At 43.8% G+C, this 16,087-nt stretch overlaps 1 protein-coding gene across 2 annotated transcripts in view; it reads left to right on the top strand.

The window, feature by feature from the left end:
- CMKLR2 (chemerin chemokine-like receptor 2) overlaps positions 1 to 16,087 on the top strand; it is a 45,738-nt gene that overhangs the window by 22,042 nt on the left and 7,609 nt on the right. For both annotated transcript variants that reach the window (XM_046019306.1, XM_046019307.1), the window contains one exon: positions 11,474 to 11,546. The gene's annotated coding sequence lies outside the window, so the exon portion shown is untranslated. The remainder of the gene's footprint in view (positions 1 to 11,473; positions 11,547 to 16,087) is intronic.

Raw genomic sequence — 16,087 nt, 5'->3', positions numbered from 1 at the left:
TAGATAGATGATAGATAGATGATAGATGGATAGATAGATAGATAGTCAGATAGATAGATAGATAGATGATAGATAGATGATAGATGGATAGATAGATAGATAGATAGATAGATAGATAGATAGATGATAGAAAAGCAGGCGCAAGGAGTCATGCAGATTCCATTAACCGCCTTGCTGGAGAATCCCACTTGTTTCTTTCTGCTATTCAATCCCAGAGCGAGGCTCCAAGCACCTCCTGTGTTCTCTCCTTATCCGTGAGAGGCCCCGGGAACTCAGACACCTCCCTCTCTCTCAGTAGCTGACTCTACCCACTTCTCTTGTTGTGCATCTGTCCAACTGCCATATTCTTCGCTCCACAAACACCTATTCTTACCTTAAATCTTTTACTGCTAATCACCAGGGGAGAATAATAGATACCAGAAACATGATCAGTATGAGAAATTTCCAGGCATTCCATAATTTTACAAAAGGTCTTAGAAGCATGGTCCTGATTTCTTTCTAGAATGAGTTTTTGTCTTCCAATTTCATTCTCTGAGGGAGTTGTTCCATATTTGCTCAAGGCCAAAGGGATCCTGTTTTCGAACATGACCCATGTCAGGGCAGAGCAAAGGTGTCCCTGTCCTCTTCAGAATCACCAGATTGAATGATCCCCAAATCAATTATTCTCTGTGCTGATCAGGAATATTTTGGGGGCACCTGGGTGGCTCAGTTCATTAAGCGTCTGACTTTGGCTCAGGTCATGATCCCAGAGTCCTGTTCAGCAAGGAGCCTGCTTCTCTCTCTGCCTGCCATTTCCCCTGCTTGTGCTCTCTCGCTCTCTCTCTCTGGCAAATAAATAGAAAAATCTTTTTTTTAAAAAGGGATATTATGGGCATTCATTATTTTATAATCCTATTTTTAGATGCTCAAAACACCCACATATCAACTAGACTTTGATTGGGGCCTACTTTTAACCACCTAGTTAGCACAAGGCTTGATTCCCTTCTGCCACGTCGATTTGATAATATGTTGGACCGCGCTTTACTCTCTGTCCTTTATTTTTTAGCCTTTCTTTCCTGTTTTCCATCTCATTGTCTTGCTGTGCTACATTTTAGGTACCCTCTTCAGGTAGATATTCTAGTTTACATTCTCCCTCTGACTGGGTCTAAGCTACTGTTTTATGCATCCAGTAAAATAAATTCCAGTATCAACTTTCTAATTTCTAGAAATTCTGCATGATTCTTTAAAAAACTCTCTGAGCCCAAAGTTGATATTTTGCCTAAAATCCTAGTAATTATTCATGCTTCCGTCTTAGGTTTTCAGGGATTTTTCTTTTTTCTTTCCTGCCCCCGCCACTCCGTATTGAGGTATTTATGTTTTCTCCTAACTCTCTGTTTTTCTCATGTATAAAATGAAGGGACTAGATTAAGTTGTCCCTGACATCCCATTTCACTTTAACAGACTATAATTCCATGATCTTTAAAGATTTATTTATTTGTCTGAAGGAGAGAGAGAGGGAGAGAGCACTCGTGTGCAAGTAGGGGGAGGGGCAGAAGAAGAGGGAGAGAGGGAATCGCAAGCAGACTCCCCCTGAGCCCAGAGTCCGATGCAGGGCTCGATAGCACGACCCTGAGACTATGCATGACCTGAGCCGAAATCAAAAGTCTGGCACTTAACCAACTAAGTCATCCAGGCGCCCCAATAATTCCATAATCTTTGGCCATACTAACTTTACCCTCTTTCAAAGAGGTTAAAGAATAGAAATCGGTTTGGAAAGAGAGAACCCCCCTTCCCCCGACTAAGGGCAAGTTGAAAAAGAAGAAAATGAGGAGAAATGGCTGCTACGTCTTTGGGAGTGAAAATAAGACGTAAAAAACTTGTTTCCCTTCACAGTACATTATGTGGCATACATTTATCCTTCACACACCCCATCCTTCCAAAACCCCTTAGTGAAGCAGGCACTGCGTATAGGCACGGCTTGGTAGGACATTACGGCTAAGCCACAGAATCAGACTGTACATCCTGACCAGGGGCCAGAAGAGCCAGCCAACTGTGACAGGTCTAACATTACAGTTTCAGGGGCTCCTGGGTGGCTCAGTCGTTAAGCGTCTGCCTTTGACTCGGGTCATGATTCCAGGGTCCTGGGATCGAGCCCTGCATTGGGCTCTCTGCTCAGCAGGAAGCCTGCTTCTCCCTCTCCCACCGGTCCCACCGCCACGACCCGCCCCCCCCACCGACGCTTGTGTTCCCTCTCTCGCTGTGTCTCTCTCTCTCTCTCTGTGTCAAATAAATAAACAAAAGTCTTTTTTTTTTTTTAAGATTTTATTTATTTAATTTGACAGAGAGAGAGAGACAGCGAGAGAAGGAACACAAGCAGGGAGAATGGGAGAGAGAGAAGCAGGCTTCCCACGCCAAGCAGGGAGCCCAATGCGGGGCTCGATCCCAGGACCCTGGGGTCATGACCTGAGCTGAAGGAAGACACTTAAGGACTGAGCCACCCAGGTGCCCACACAAAAAGTCTTAACAACAACAACAACAAAAAAACACAAACAAGCAAAATAGTAGAGTTTCAGGGTTAGCAGAACTTCAGACAACATCAAGCCCGGTCACACTTAATTCCTGATTTCCTCCTACAAAAACCCTCAGTTCTCGGTTGCCTTATTCAACACCTCCATTCATGAGAAGTGGGCCGTCATCTGACATAGCTTTGCACCAGAAGGAAAGCTGCGTGGGTTCTGTTCACCGCTACTCACTACTGTTTGGGGCTTAGAACGAACTGTAGATGTTTAATAAATATTTTCTAAAATATTTTTTAAACAAATAAACCCCAATTTTTAACAACTCTCATCTTTAGAAAATTTTGCCTTTTATTGAACTACAATGTGTCTTTCTCTCCTTAGTTTTGCTCTCTGGTCAGGTACGAGCTCCCTCATCTGCATATCAGACCATGAACCGTTTGAAGACAGTTATCCTCCTCTAAGGCACCTGGCTCAGTCAGAAAAGCATGTGACTCTTGATTTCAGGGCCATAAGTTCGAGCACCATGCTGGGTACAGAGATTACCAAAAAAATAAATTCAAAAAAAGGTTATCCTGTCCTTTCTTTTCTGGAATAAATAGCTTCCACCAATTCATTCCGTGTTCCTCACATGATGTAATTGCAAGCCTTCTCTCTGTCCTGTTGTCTGTGTTCTGGACGTGCTCTAGTTGATCATTGTTCCTCCAGAACTGTAATTCTCAGGAAAGAGTATAACACTCCCAGGTACAACCTGACCGGTTCAAGCCAAATTGGACAAACACTCCCTTCATTCTATTAGAACAGCTCAAGGACAAATTCACCTTTTTTTTTTTTTTCCTTTTTTTAAAGCAGTCACATCCTTTTGTGGACTCACATAGAGCGCACGGGCAAGGAGAAGTCTTACTTTGGTGCAGAAATTTGAGCACATCTAAACCTCAGAACAGATTGCCACAGGACACTAAGTCACAGTACCTTTGGTGAACGGTGCACATCATGGAAATGCGAGTGGAGGTGGTGTGCTGGGACCCTGCCCAGGCAGACCACATCAGTTCCCTTCTCTTGGATGATAAAAAGGCACTGAGCAAGCCATTAGCCCATCTTCTGTATCTCTTTGATGTAGGCTTACCAAATCCATCTTAGGAAAAAAAATTCAAGGCCTGTAATTGCTGCCTAAGCGCATTACCAACCAGGAGAACCTGTCAGGAGATGATTTGTTTTATACAGTAACTGGCATAAAGTTCAATGCAGATGTTGCTTAACAAGTGAAATCTGAAGTGAGAGAAGACAGGTAATTTCTAACGAACATTCTGGACACTCCCGTGAAGTCCTATTTTCCAGGTCAGTATGGTGAAATTAGATTTTTTTAAAGAAGTAATAGGAAGGCCATTCTGAATATCTTTTTTCAAAACTTGATTATCTTGAATGCAAGTAAAACTAAAGTGTCTTCAACTCAAGCTCTCTATGGTTACTATTAATATGACTGTATGGTGGCTTTTTTTTTTAAGATTTTATTTATTTATTTGAGAAAGAGAGAGGAGAGCACACAAGCAGGGGGAAGGTCAAAGGCTGAGGGAGAAGCAGTCTCTCCTGCTGAGCCTGATGCAGGGCTCGATCCCAGGACCCTGGAACCTGAACTGAAGGCAGACGCTTAAAGACTGAGCAACCCAGGCGCCCCTGTATCGTGGTATTAAAGATGATTTTAGAATTGCCATTTTTTTCTTTTATTTGTTATTTTTATATTTTTTAAATATTTTGTTTGCTTAGGAGAGAGAAAGAGGGAGAAAGCACAAGCAGGGGGAGGGGCAGAGGGAGAAGCAGATTCCCCGCTGAGCAGGGAGCCTGATGTGGGCCTTGATCCCAGGACCCTGGGACTACGACTTTAGCCAAAGGCTTAACTGACTGAGCCACCCAGGCACCTGCTTCTTCTGCTTTTAATAACTTTCTGTAATTGGACTTTAGGCTTAAAACGGTTTGTCTAACTTTGCCTCATTAGTGGAAATCTATGATGAACAGAAAAGATGCAGGAACCTTTGCTAAAAGTAAAATTAAAAATTGTTTTTATTCGGGGCGCCTGGGTGGCTCAGTGGGTTAGGCCGCTGCCTTCAGCTCAGGTCATGATCTCGGGGTCCTGGGATCGAGTCCCGCGTCGGGCTCCCTGCTCAGCGGAGAGCCTGCTTCCCTTCCTCTCTCTCTGCCTGCCTCTCTTGTGATTTCTCTCTGTCAAATAAATAAATCTTAAAAAAAAAAAATTGTTTTTATTCTATCAAGTGGTTTTTTGCTGAGTTCCTTCCAACTTCCTTGTGAGGAAGCAAACTGCTTATATTACGTTTATCTGAAGATATATTATAGGACTCGTATACATGCCAAGATATTTTCTGATTTGAGCACCTGGTGAAGCACTTGGCTTTGCGTTCTCCGAGTACAAAAGCGAGAGAAGCATTGTGGTATAAGCAAACATCCATTCTTTCTCCCGCACCGCTGTGTTTAATGACTTTCACAAGATCTCTTTCCTTTCCATCAAGTACCAGACCTCTGTCTCTGGGACAAGGTGAATCGTATCAAAGATGAAAGAAAGCTATTAAATAAATGCAGATTATTTTATTGTATAGTCACTGTGTCCAGAACCAATTTACAAAATAATATAGTGAAGAGGTCTCAGAAGTGGCTCTTCTCTCTCATTGCTACCACTATAGACAGTAGGTAAATGGAAAAGATGCCTATTGTGAAATGAGCTAAGAATAAAAGAAAGCTCTTAAAATACAGTCCGATGTTTTACCACTGAACCAGGATCTGACGATATTCCTTCCTTCCTTCCTTTCTTCCTTCATTTATTTTTTTCTTAGTCAAGGAAAGAAGAGGGGAGCATACGAATGCGCTCTCTCCTTACCTTCGAGTTATGCAAACTTAAAAACATGAAGAACTAGTTAGGAAGTGGAGATTCTATTTCTTCGGAAGTTCCACAACTGTTCTGGGCACCATCGCTTGTTTATAACCTTTTCTCACAGATGTTACGTTTTATGAAATCTGACTCATTAGGGTGGTACCAGTATCTTTAGATGGAAAGAAATCCCTGAGGGCTGGGTGATTACACAAGTCTGCTTCACTCAAAACCTGAAATATTGGAATAGAATATTTCCCGGAAAAAAAAAGAATTTGCCGTAATTAAATAAATCAGAGAGCAATGATTTTAAATTTTTTTTTTTTTTTCTGGAGAAGTTTGAGGGAGGGACAGTGTTCTTGTTTGGGGGAGTTTTCTGTTTTATTTGCAGAATGTTTCTAATTTGTGCAGGCTTTTCATTTTGGACCTTGGTCTATAATTTTGTTTCAATGTGGAAAGAGCATTGACTAGAAGATATTGTTTGAATACCCACTCCGTGCAAAGCAGCAGATTTGGTGCTCTTTGGAGGCAGGGAGGATAGTTATTAAAGAGCTAGAATATATTGTCCTGCCATCTTGGCGCTTCTCATAAAGGTTTAAAATTAAATGTCTCCTGGGGCACCTGGGTGGCTCAGTGGGTTAAACCTCTGCCTTCGGCTCAGGGCATGATCTCAGGGTCCTGGGATCGAGCCCCGCGTCGGGCTCTCTGCTCAGCGGGAGCCTGCTTTCCCTTCCTCTCTCTCTGCCTGCCTCTCTGCCTATTTGTGCTCTCTCTGTTAAATAAATAGATATATTTTTTAAAAAAATTAAATTAAATTAAATGTCTCCTGTGTTTTTCAGAGGAGACCCATGGGGTCCCAGTAGGAAGGGGACTCATCCAAAGACGTGCAGTAGTAACATGCAGAACTAAGACTTAGAACCACCTGTAATTAGTTTCGAAACTCGTTCAACACACCCGGCTACTCGGTTACCTGCGGACTTAGATGGGGTCAAGTGTTATGGCAGGGCTAACACTAGAATGAGGCAACTGACACAAAATTGTCACAAGTACCAAAAATTCCATTAATCGGGGCGCCTGGGTGGCTCAGTGGATTAAGCCGCTGCCTTCGGCTCAGGTCATGATCTCAGGGTCCTGAGATCGAGCCCCGCGTCGGGCTCTCTGCTCCGCGGGGAGCCTGCTTCCTCCTCTCTCTCTGCCTGCCTCTCTGCCTCTCTGCCTACTTGTGATCTCTCTCTCTGTCAAATAAAAAAAAAAAAAAAAATTCCATTAATCAAAATGAATGCAAAACATCTGCTGGACTAAAAAAAACCCCAAATTTTAAGCAAAGTCAGGATATGGCCTGCTCTTATACGACCCTGCCTCACTTGCCTTACCCTGATCTTGGCCCAACTTCGTGCAATCTGACTCTTGGGGAGCTTAGAGGGCAAACAATAAGGAAATAATTCCCATGGCTGGGATAATAGTAAATTATTATTTTAATTGTAAGTTGTAATGGGATCATTGAATATATACAGTGAGATGCCCAGAAGTTCAGAGATAGATCACAAAGTATCCACAGTAGTGTACTGAGGCAAAATGGCTCACGTTTTTTTGTTTTTTTTTAAGATTTTATTTATTTGTCAGAGAGAGAGTGAGCGAGCACACAAGCAGGAGGAGTGTCAGGCAGAGGGAGAAGCAGGCTTCCCGCTGAGCAGGGAACCCTAAGCAGGGCTCGATCCCAGGACCCTGGGATCATCACCTGAGTGGAAAGCAGACAGCTTAACCGACTGAGCCACCCAGGCACCACAAATAAAATCTTATAAAAGATAAAAGATAAAAGAGACAAGAGCATGGGGGAAACTCGAGATATGACAGTGGGTCGTGCTAATCTCTAGGGAACACTGTTTCCGTAATGAACCTGGTTCCCTTCAAAGGCTCTGGTCAAGGGCGCCTGGGTGACTCAGTGGGTTAAGCCGCTGCCTTCGGCTCAGGTCATGATCTCAGGGTCCTGGGATCGAGGCCCGCATCGGGCTCTCTGCTCAGTGGGGAGCCTGCTTCCTCCTCTCTCTCTGCCTGCCTCTCTGCCTACTTGTGATCTCTGCCTGTCAAATAAATAAATAACATCTTAAAAAAAAAAAAAGAATCTCTCCTGCTTGAGAAAGGCTTCTTGAGCCTTGGGTGCCTAAAGGTTAAGAACATGCACATTCACATATCTGGATAAGAATTTGGACCATGCCAGCTTGCCAGCCAAATGGTTTTTCCAAGTTTTGCAATCTTCCTCGTCTTCAGTTTCCTAATCAAATAGATAGAAAATAAGGGCTCAAAAGTAATCTGAAAAAAAGTTGTCATAGATTCTTCCTCTTTGAAGATGAAGTTTAAGACCCCCTTCGTGCGTGCTTCTGTGCCTTCTGGGGCCTCCCCATCCGGCAGCCAGCCTGTGCCCGAACCCCCCTCAGTGCCCAACCAATGTTATGCATCTGTTTGCTCAATTTGTTGGCTGCTAGTTTTTAACATTCTCCGTTTTGAACAGCTATAAATTCTTGTTTCTACTAAGCCAAAATTTTCCTGGCTGCAATGCCAACATTTTTATTTTTTATTTTTATTTTTTTGCCATAGCTCCAACATGAGAAACACAGAGAATAAATGTCTCACTTTTTCCTCATCTTTGAGTGTCTGAAGACAGATATCAGACTCCTTCAGTGTTCCTTTCTCGCTGGTTTGCTTCAAACATGTCAACAAAGACATAACGTCAAGTCCTTTCAGTCCCCTGAGTCCTTCCTCTTACACTGTCTTCGCTTCCCAGTGGTCTTCTCAAAATCTGTTCGGACGACCTCAACAAACTACTCCTGACGCAGACTGACCATGACAAGACGGAGATGAGGCCGCCAGCTTTGTTTCCATTACCATAAAATAATTTTAAATGTTCATGACGAAAGGCTCGAAACCATCAAAATAATGCTTCTGGCACCCAACTGTTTGATAATGATCGATTGGCAAGACTTTCGACTTGGGCTTTGTTTTATCTTCTGTGACTACATTTCTGTGACCACACCCCCTCCCCTGTCCTCCCAGGGCGGGAGAAAGGCAAACACATTGTCAAGCATAATCTTACATGAATGGGAGGAAGTTCTAGAATGGTCGCCCTTCCCTCCACCCCGCACATTTTTGCTGCTGTGTTGAAAAAACATTACTCTTGCAACCAAAACAAGTTTCCCTTCCACCTCCTTGACCAAGTTCACTTACTACCTCTCTGAGGGATACACAGTATTGTTCTGTGAAGTGGCTACAAATTCAGTCTATTCTGCAAGTCCCTTGACTTCTGTTCCTTCCCCTTTAGAATAACCTCTCTCTCTTTTTCTTTCTTTCTTCTTCTTCTTTTTTTTTTTTTTAAGATTTATTTATTTACGAGAGAGAGCATGAGAACATGCAAGTGGGACAGGGACAAAGGGAGAGACTCAAGCAGACGCCCCACTGAGAGCAGAGCCTGATGTAAGGCTCGATCTCAGGACACATGAGATCATGAGCTGAGCCGAAACCAAGAGTCTGACCCTTAACCGACTGAGGCATCCGGGCGCCCAGCCTTCTCTTTCCTTAACAAAGGAAATGTCTTAGTATAAATTAAAAGAAGACTCAAATGGCTGCCCATGCAATTTTCACCCTAAATTGGCAATTGCCCTTGCACTTCCGTAAATGTCATGGACAAAATGTGATTGAGAAGCAAGACATCTTCAGTCCAGGTAATGATGAAATAGAAAACAGGTAGGCTATGGTAGGCTGCACAGTGGCTTTTCAGAATTTAAACCGTGGGTGGTCTCTACTTCTGAGAAGTCATGTAATCAGTGAAGTGCCCTGTTGTGACTCCTGCTTCCAGAATCAGTTCTTCAGGAGACATAGCACTGTCAGAAGACATTAAAAAGGAGTAACGCTTTAGTGCTGACCATTTGTAGGAATGAAAATCCAGAAAGAGGGGTGCCTGGGTGGCTCAGCGGTTTAAGCCTCTGCCTTCAGCTCAGGTCATGATCTCAGGGTCCTGGGATCGAGCCCCGCATCGGGCTCTCTGCTCAGTGGGGAGCCTGTTTCTCCCTCTCTCTCTGCCGGCCTCTCTGCCTACTTGTGACCTCTCTCTGTCAAATAAATAAATAAAATATTAAAAAAAAAAAGAAAATATTCAGAAAGTAAGTTGGAAAAATTCGGATCTCCAGCAGCTATGCAGTCATAGGCCCTACAGAAATAAAGTTACACAAGTCCTGTGCCATCAAGGTTTAAAATTCAGTACCCACGTCCCTTCTGCTAAAAAATTACTTGAAAAATCTCTTTTCAAGGAAATGCTGATTTGGGGATTTCTCTTTGCTATGACCAAGGCTTTGAAACATACGTTATTGATGGTGGTGATTCTCCCAGACTCGGTAAAATATGGAAAGAAGTGAGATAAAGACCTAGACTATGTTGGGGTTCCTGGCTGGGTCAGTTGGTAGAACATGTGCGTCTTGATCAAAACTCTTTATCTTGGTGTCATGAGTCCGAACCTCATGTTGGGCATAAAGCTTACATTTAAAAGGAAAGAAAAAAATAAAAAGGCTTAGACCATATCCTTATTCAAAAGCAAATAAGTAGCTTATTTAAAAGAGAGAAGTAAGAAGACTATAATGCTCTACGGTATTCCATTTTTCACCACTCTTGGCCAGATACGGGGATAATAATGGTATCTGAGGGCTAGACACAGGGGCCCCCCAACTCAAACACCTTCAGAAGGCATCATGTAACAATGTGTGAACCCCATACAGATTTAATCTTTTTAAAAATATGAAGTCCACAAAACAAAACAAGTTTTTTTAAAGAAAGATTTTAGTTATTTATTTGAGAGAGAGAGAGTGAGTATGTGCACACAAGCAGGTAGAAGAGAAGTAGAAGCAGGCTCCCTGGTGAGCAGGGAGCTGGCTGTGGGGCTCCCTCCCAGGATCCTAAGACCATGACCTGAGCTGAGGGCAGACCCTTAACCGAGTGAGCCCCCAGGCCTCCCAAAGCAAAGCAAGTATTTATTTATTTATACTTTTAAAAGTTATTTATTTAGGGGGCGCCTGGGTGTCTCAGTGGGTTGGGGCCTCTGCCTTTGGCTCGGGTCATGATCCCTGATTCCTGGGATCAAACCCCGCATCGGGTTCTCTGCTCCAAGAGGAGCCTGCTTCCTCCTCTCTCTCTGCCTGCCTCTCTGCCTCTCTGTCTGTCAAATAAATAAATAAAATCTTTTAAGATTTTATTTATTTATTTATTATTTATTTATTATTAGATTATTTATGTATTATAGATTATTATTTATTTATTATTTACTGTTAGATTAAATAAATCTTTTAAGACCCGAGCTGAAGGCAGAGGCTTCAACCCACTGAGACACTCAGGTGCCCCTAAAAAATTTTTTTAAAGTTATTTATTTAGGTAATCTCTACTCTCAATGTGGGACATGAACTCATGACCCCAAGACCAAGAGTGGCTTGCTCTCCTGACTGAGCCAGCCAGGCACTCCCAAAACAAATTTTTATTTATTTTATTTTATTTTACTTTTTAGAGACAGAGGCAGAGGGAGAGAGGGAGAGAATCCTAAGCAGGCCCCCTGAAATCATGACCTGAGCCAAAATCAAGAGTCGAACACTTAACTGACTGAGCCACGCAGAGGCCCCTCTTCTCACACTGTTCATGAAGTAACACAAACAAGTCCTCTTCAATTCTACCTCCCCCTCCATCGTGTGCCGCATTTAGTCCTGAACTGGTAATGATCAATAATCAAATCATGAGTATGCTTTATGGGCCAGGTCCTGAATAAACCAATTTTTGGTTTATCATCATCTTATGTGATGACTGCAGCAGCCCTACGAGTCAGTGCTATTACTACACTTATTTTACAAGCGAGGAAGCTGAGGTTTTGAGGTAGGATCCAAGAATCCACAGCCAGGGAGAGGTGCGACTGGGATCTGATAACAGGCACTGTGATTCCAGAGCCATGGACCACTTTACTGCTGGATATTTCAATGACGCCTGTGTGTTCATTAGCTCAAAGTCTCGCAAACAAATTAAGCCTGAAGGTTGCTCCCTGACCCGAGGTTAATCATTCACTTTTCTCTCCCAGCAATCCACAGAGCCATACAGATTGTACAAACCTGGACCCTAATTTCTGAGTGAAGCATTGGAACAACTGAAACGTAAGTAGGTGTTGACTTTGCAAATACGTGCTGGGTCCTCTCCAACTGTTCAAATGAAACCCAGGGTTTAGACTCGCAATCAACCTGCAGGTGCCTTTTAATGAAAAGACCTTGACCCCAACCGAGTGAAAAATAGGTATCATTTCATGACCACTTGATTCAATTGGGAAGAACTTTCTCCCAACCCCATCACCTTTAAAAGTGAATAAAACATGTGTATGCCTAAGATTAGTTAGCTTTCCTGAGGTTGATTTTAATGCCAACTCAATAAAAAAGTTATTGGGAAGGTTATACTCAGTTTAGCTAAGCTTCCTGAAAGCATCTATTAATTTCCTAGATGATGTCTATCAAAGATATCTCCCTCATCTTTATTCTCACTCTCATGCCTAAGGCCCTTCCATCTCTGGCTGCAGTCATGGCAACATTCCCCCAAATCACCGCCAGATGATCTTTACAAAAACAAAGGGTCAATGGTGTCCCTCCCTGCTACAAACATTTTTATCTGTTCCCAACTGGCAATGGAATAAAATCCAGATACTTGAACATGACATTCAAAGGCTTCATTACCCGGCGCTCCCCTTTTTTTGTTGCCTTTTTTGAGCCAAACCAAAATACTTCCATCTTTCTAGTATGCCAAGGACTGTTGTTATTTATCTTAATGTCTGAAATTAAGTAATAAACGACATAGGAGCTATAAGTAGGCAAGATGCTTCTCTATTAATGGATAAGAGATGCCAGGGCTTGGGGTAGGAGACGCAATGTGACAGTCCTGGTTCCATCACCTCCCAACCAGCAGGAAGCACCTGCTGGAACATTGAAACAACCCAAACTTTCGTTCTTTAAACCTCCTTTGCTTCCCTTGACCGAATCAACAGAGTATCTTTATAAGCATTGCTGTACTGTGATAGCTTCCACGGAGAGGCTGTTCACCCAGAGGGCAGCAAAATATTCTGCTGGTGTCAAAGATCTTGAGAACACTCTGGGGTGTGGTATAGAGTTTATATTTGATAGCTAGTGGAAAATACTGAGCAATGCCTCCAAACAACCCCCTCCCCCCAACACACACACACACACACACACACACATTCTTTAAAAACAAAACAAAACAAAAAAAAACCTCTCTTCCCTAAGAAGATAGCACTCGGAAACTTGGAAATTCAAGTTTGCTGGGTCACAGATCTGTGGTTTTCACCAGAGTTTCTCTGACATGTCTATCAATTCTTTCTCCTCATGCCTGTCATTCATTCAGAAGCAAAATACATGTTCCCTCAAGTTTCCACAAGGATCTCTCCAGAGGCACATTCAGCTCTTGACTTTTTAACCAGGGTTTATGGGGGAGCTCTACACAGGCAATCCTCATAGACAAAGATCAGCAACATCAAATCCTTCTCTCTGTTCCAAGTAGAGTGGAGACTACATTTTCTTAAGACTTCTGCGATTGTCCATAAAAATCCATCTAACTCCTCACTATGGAACTAAATGAAACCTCTTTGCATTCACCAAATGTTCTGCCAGAAGGAATCTTTGTGTTTTGTCAAGGGAGATAAACAAAATGTTTCCCTCTATAGCCGAGCCACATTTAAAAGTTTAAAAGTTGAAAGCCAACTTTAAAAGCTTAATGATACACATTTCTACCAGATGTCCTTCCCCAAAGTCATCTGGGTTTTGCAGACAATTTATCATCACGCTTTCCACCAGGACTCTCGCAGTGAAATCTGTTTATTCAGAGATGGGTTTAGGCTTTACGATCTATTAAATCTGAATGGCTCAGAAACCAATTTATTTACTTTTAAAAACAGTTCTGTGCACCTGGACTAGACATTTGCCACTCGAGTAGCCATAACCCAGGAATGTGATAACGTGAGTGTCCCCCCGAAATCTAAATCCCTGTGGTAAACAAAGCTTTTCACATTCTTTGGAAACAAACCATACCCTTCAGGGACAGTGCTCTGACCTTTACTCCACACCGGGAGCTTTTCTCGAGTCTCTAACCCGGCCTGGGGGAGCCTGCGTGTGTTCTCACAGGGGGCACAGCCTGGTGCTTACTTAAGGGGCCCCTCAAAAGCGGTTACGGTCACGTATACCTCTGTTAGTCTTCATCTCAGTCAGAATAATTTATTTGCCTTTCAGCAGCACATATGGTCTAAGACAAATACGGTAGCTCTTTCCTCTTTTCAGTCAAGTCAGAAAGTCTCATCCCGGCGCTGCTGCTGCGCTGCGCGATGCGCTTCCATATCACGAAAGCTCCACGAGGTCCCGATGGAAAGTCACTGCCGGCCAATGCGGATTGACTCTGCCTGTTTAATAAATGACAGGGTTTCCTTTAGGCCTGGGCCAAAGGACTTAATTCGCTTGCCATTCATCTTCATTTCGGGTGACTGCCCAGCAAGGCTCATTTCTCTCGTCCAGATGTTTCTCTAGTTTCGCCGCGACGCCCGCTTTCCATGCTTCCCTCCCTTCTCTGAGCCATATGTGTATGTGTATATAAGCACGTGTGTGTGTACTGTGTCCACATGATTAAACTGAGGACACCCTTTCTCATGTTTTCTTTCTCTATCTCCTTTTTGCCCTTTTTCTCTTATCCCACCACAGATGAACAGATAAGTTTAACACAACACGATTGATGATACAGCAGAATATCAGTTTTCACGAGTTTAATAAGTCATCTCTAAAAAAAATTAAAAAGTCATCTCTAGGGGCACCTGGGTGGCTCAGTAAGGTGAGCATCCAACTTTGTGATTTTAGCTCAGGTCATATGATCTCGTGGGTCGTGAGATCGAGTGCTGTGTCAAGCTCCGCGCTCAGCGCAAACTCTGCTTGTCCTTCTCCCTTTCCTTTGTCCCAGCTTAGAGCTCGTCTGCTGTATTAATTGGTAGAAAGTTAAAGTGAGGGTCTCTGGAGAGGCCTCGAGTAGCCTTGAATCACAGTCGCCTCCCAGGGACCAAGGGGCAAGTCATCTGCAGAGGCCAATTCAGAGTTTCTATTTCCATTTTATTTTTAAAGATTTTATTTATTTATTTGACAGAGAGATCACAAGTAGGCAGAGCAGCAGGCGGAGGGTGGGGAGGGGGGAAGCAGGCTCCCCGCCAAGCAGAGAGCCCGATGAGGGGCTCCATCCCAGGACCCTGAGATCATGACCTGAGCTGAAGGCAGAGGCTTAACCCAGTGAGGCACCCAGGCGCCCCTATTTCCATTTTAATGCATAGCCTCCTCCTTCACTGTTAAAAGCTCAGACTTTTCAAGAGTTGGCCCACCCCAGGGGTCACAAGTCTGTGGACGGGCTGAATGTGGTCTGCAGCTGGTTTTGTTCTGAAATAGTTTAGAAACTGGAAGCTTTTCACAATAATAAAGCTATCCAGCCATTCTTCAAAAACTCTGGCATCACGGAGTCCTCACTTTCCGCGTGGAAACAGTTGGCTAGGACGGAGGAGCTGCTGTCCACTGGGGGCGGCCCTCTTGTTCCTCCGTTCCCTTGAATCCCGTTGTCCCCCCAACCTGAACTACTGAACCTCTTATGGTTACCTGCGCCCAGGACATTTAAATGTGCAATAGAGGGCAGAGGATGTTTAGCCTCTGCCGAAAGAGTACAGGTCTAATATCGGCCCAACTCAAGGTCTGCCCCTCATTTCCTTATAAAGTAGGAGTCTTTTCACCTTACCATGGTCACTTGCAAAACCCCCCTCATATTTGGTCTCCACGGTTGAGAAGGGTGTTCCTTAAATGACTCTTGCCGGGGTACAGAGATCTCCCTTACAAAGTCAGCTTCTTTCTCCTTCTGTTGTCCCCAGGGGAAGCTCCCCACTCTCTAGCCCCCAGTAAGGTTCCCGAAGTCACAGTCACTGGTAGGGAGGAAGAGCTGCTTCCTCCAGGGTTTCTCACAGCATCTTCTGGCAGGACGTGGGCACGGCCAGGGCTCTGCCACAGTGCTTAAAGGCAAGGCCCAGGGAAGTTAAGTGAGCTAGGGTATGGGTCCCGCTGCCTTAACAAAAGCCCCAAAGAATAACAGGGCAAATGTGTTCTCACTTAGTAATCCAGAAGGAGGAAGTCCAGAGAGTAGGGCAGCTCTGTTCAACGAAGTCTAAGGAGGGCCCAAGCTGCTTCTATTTTATGAAACACACGTTTTCCTCATCCACACAGTGCGAGAAAGCTCATGGCTGTATCTGTATTCGAGCCAATGACAAGACGGAACAAGGGGTATCAGAGGGCCTTAGACTCTGGTACAGGAGACCCTAAGGCCCGGGAGTCATTTTTAACTCTTCTCTTTCACATCGGATCCACTAAGAAACCTATTGATTCTGTCTTCGACGTATAAATTAGAATTCAGTCTGTCCTTTTTTTTTTTTTTTTTTTAAGTTGTATTTACTTGAGATACGTAGAGAGAGCGCATGTGCGCGAGTTGGGGGCACAGCCAAGGGAAAGACTCTCAGGCAGACTCCCCACTGGGCGCAGAGCCCGACCAAGGGCTCAGTCCCACAACTCTGTGATCAGGGCCTGAGCCAGAATCAAGAGTCCGATGCTCAGTGGACGGAGCCACCCAGGCG

Source organism: Meles meles, chromosome 9 (genome assembly GCF_922984935.1).
Source record: "Meles meles chromosome 9, mMelMel3.1 paternal haplotype, whole genome shotgun sequence".
Taxonomy (NCBI): domain Eukaryota; kingdom Metazoa; phylum Chordata; class Mammalia; order Carnivora; family Mustelidae; genus Meles; species Meles meles.
Note: the sequence above shows the minus strand (reverse complement) of the source record. Positions and strands in the feature narration are given on the sequence as shown.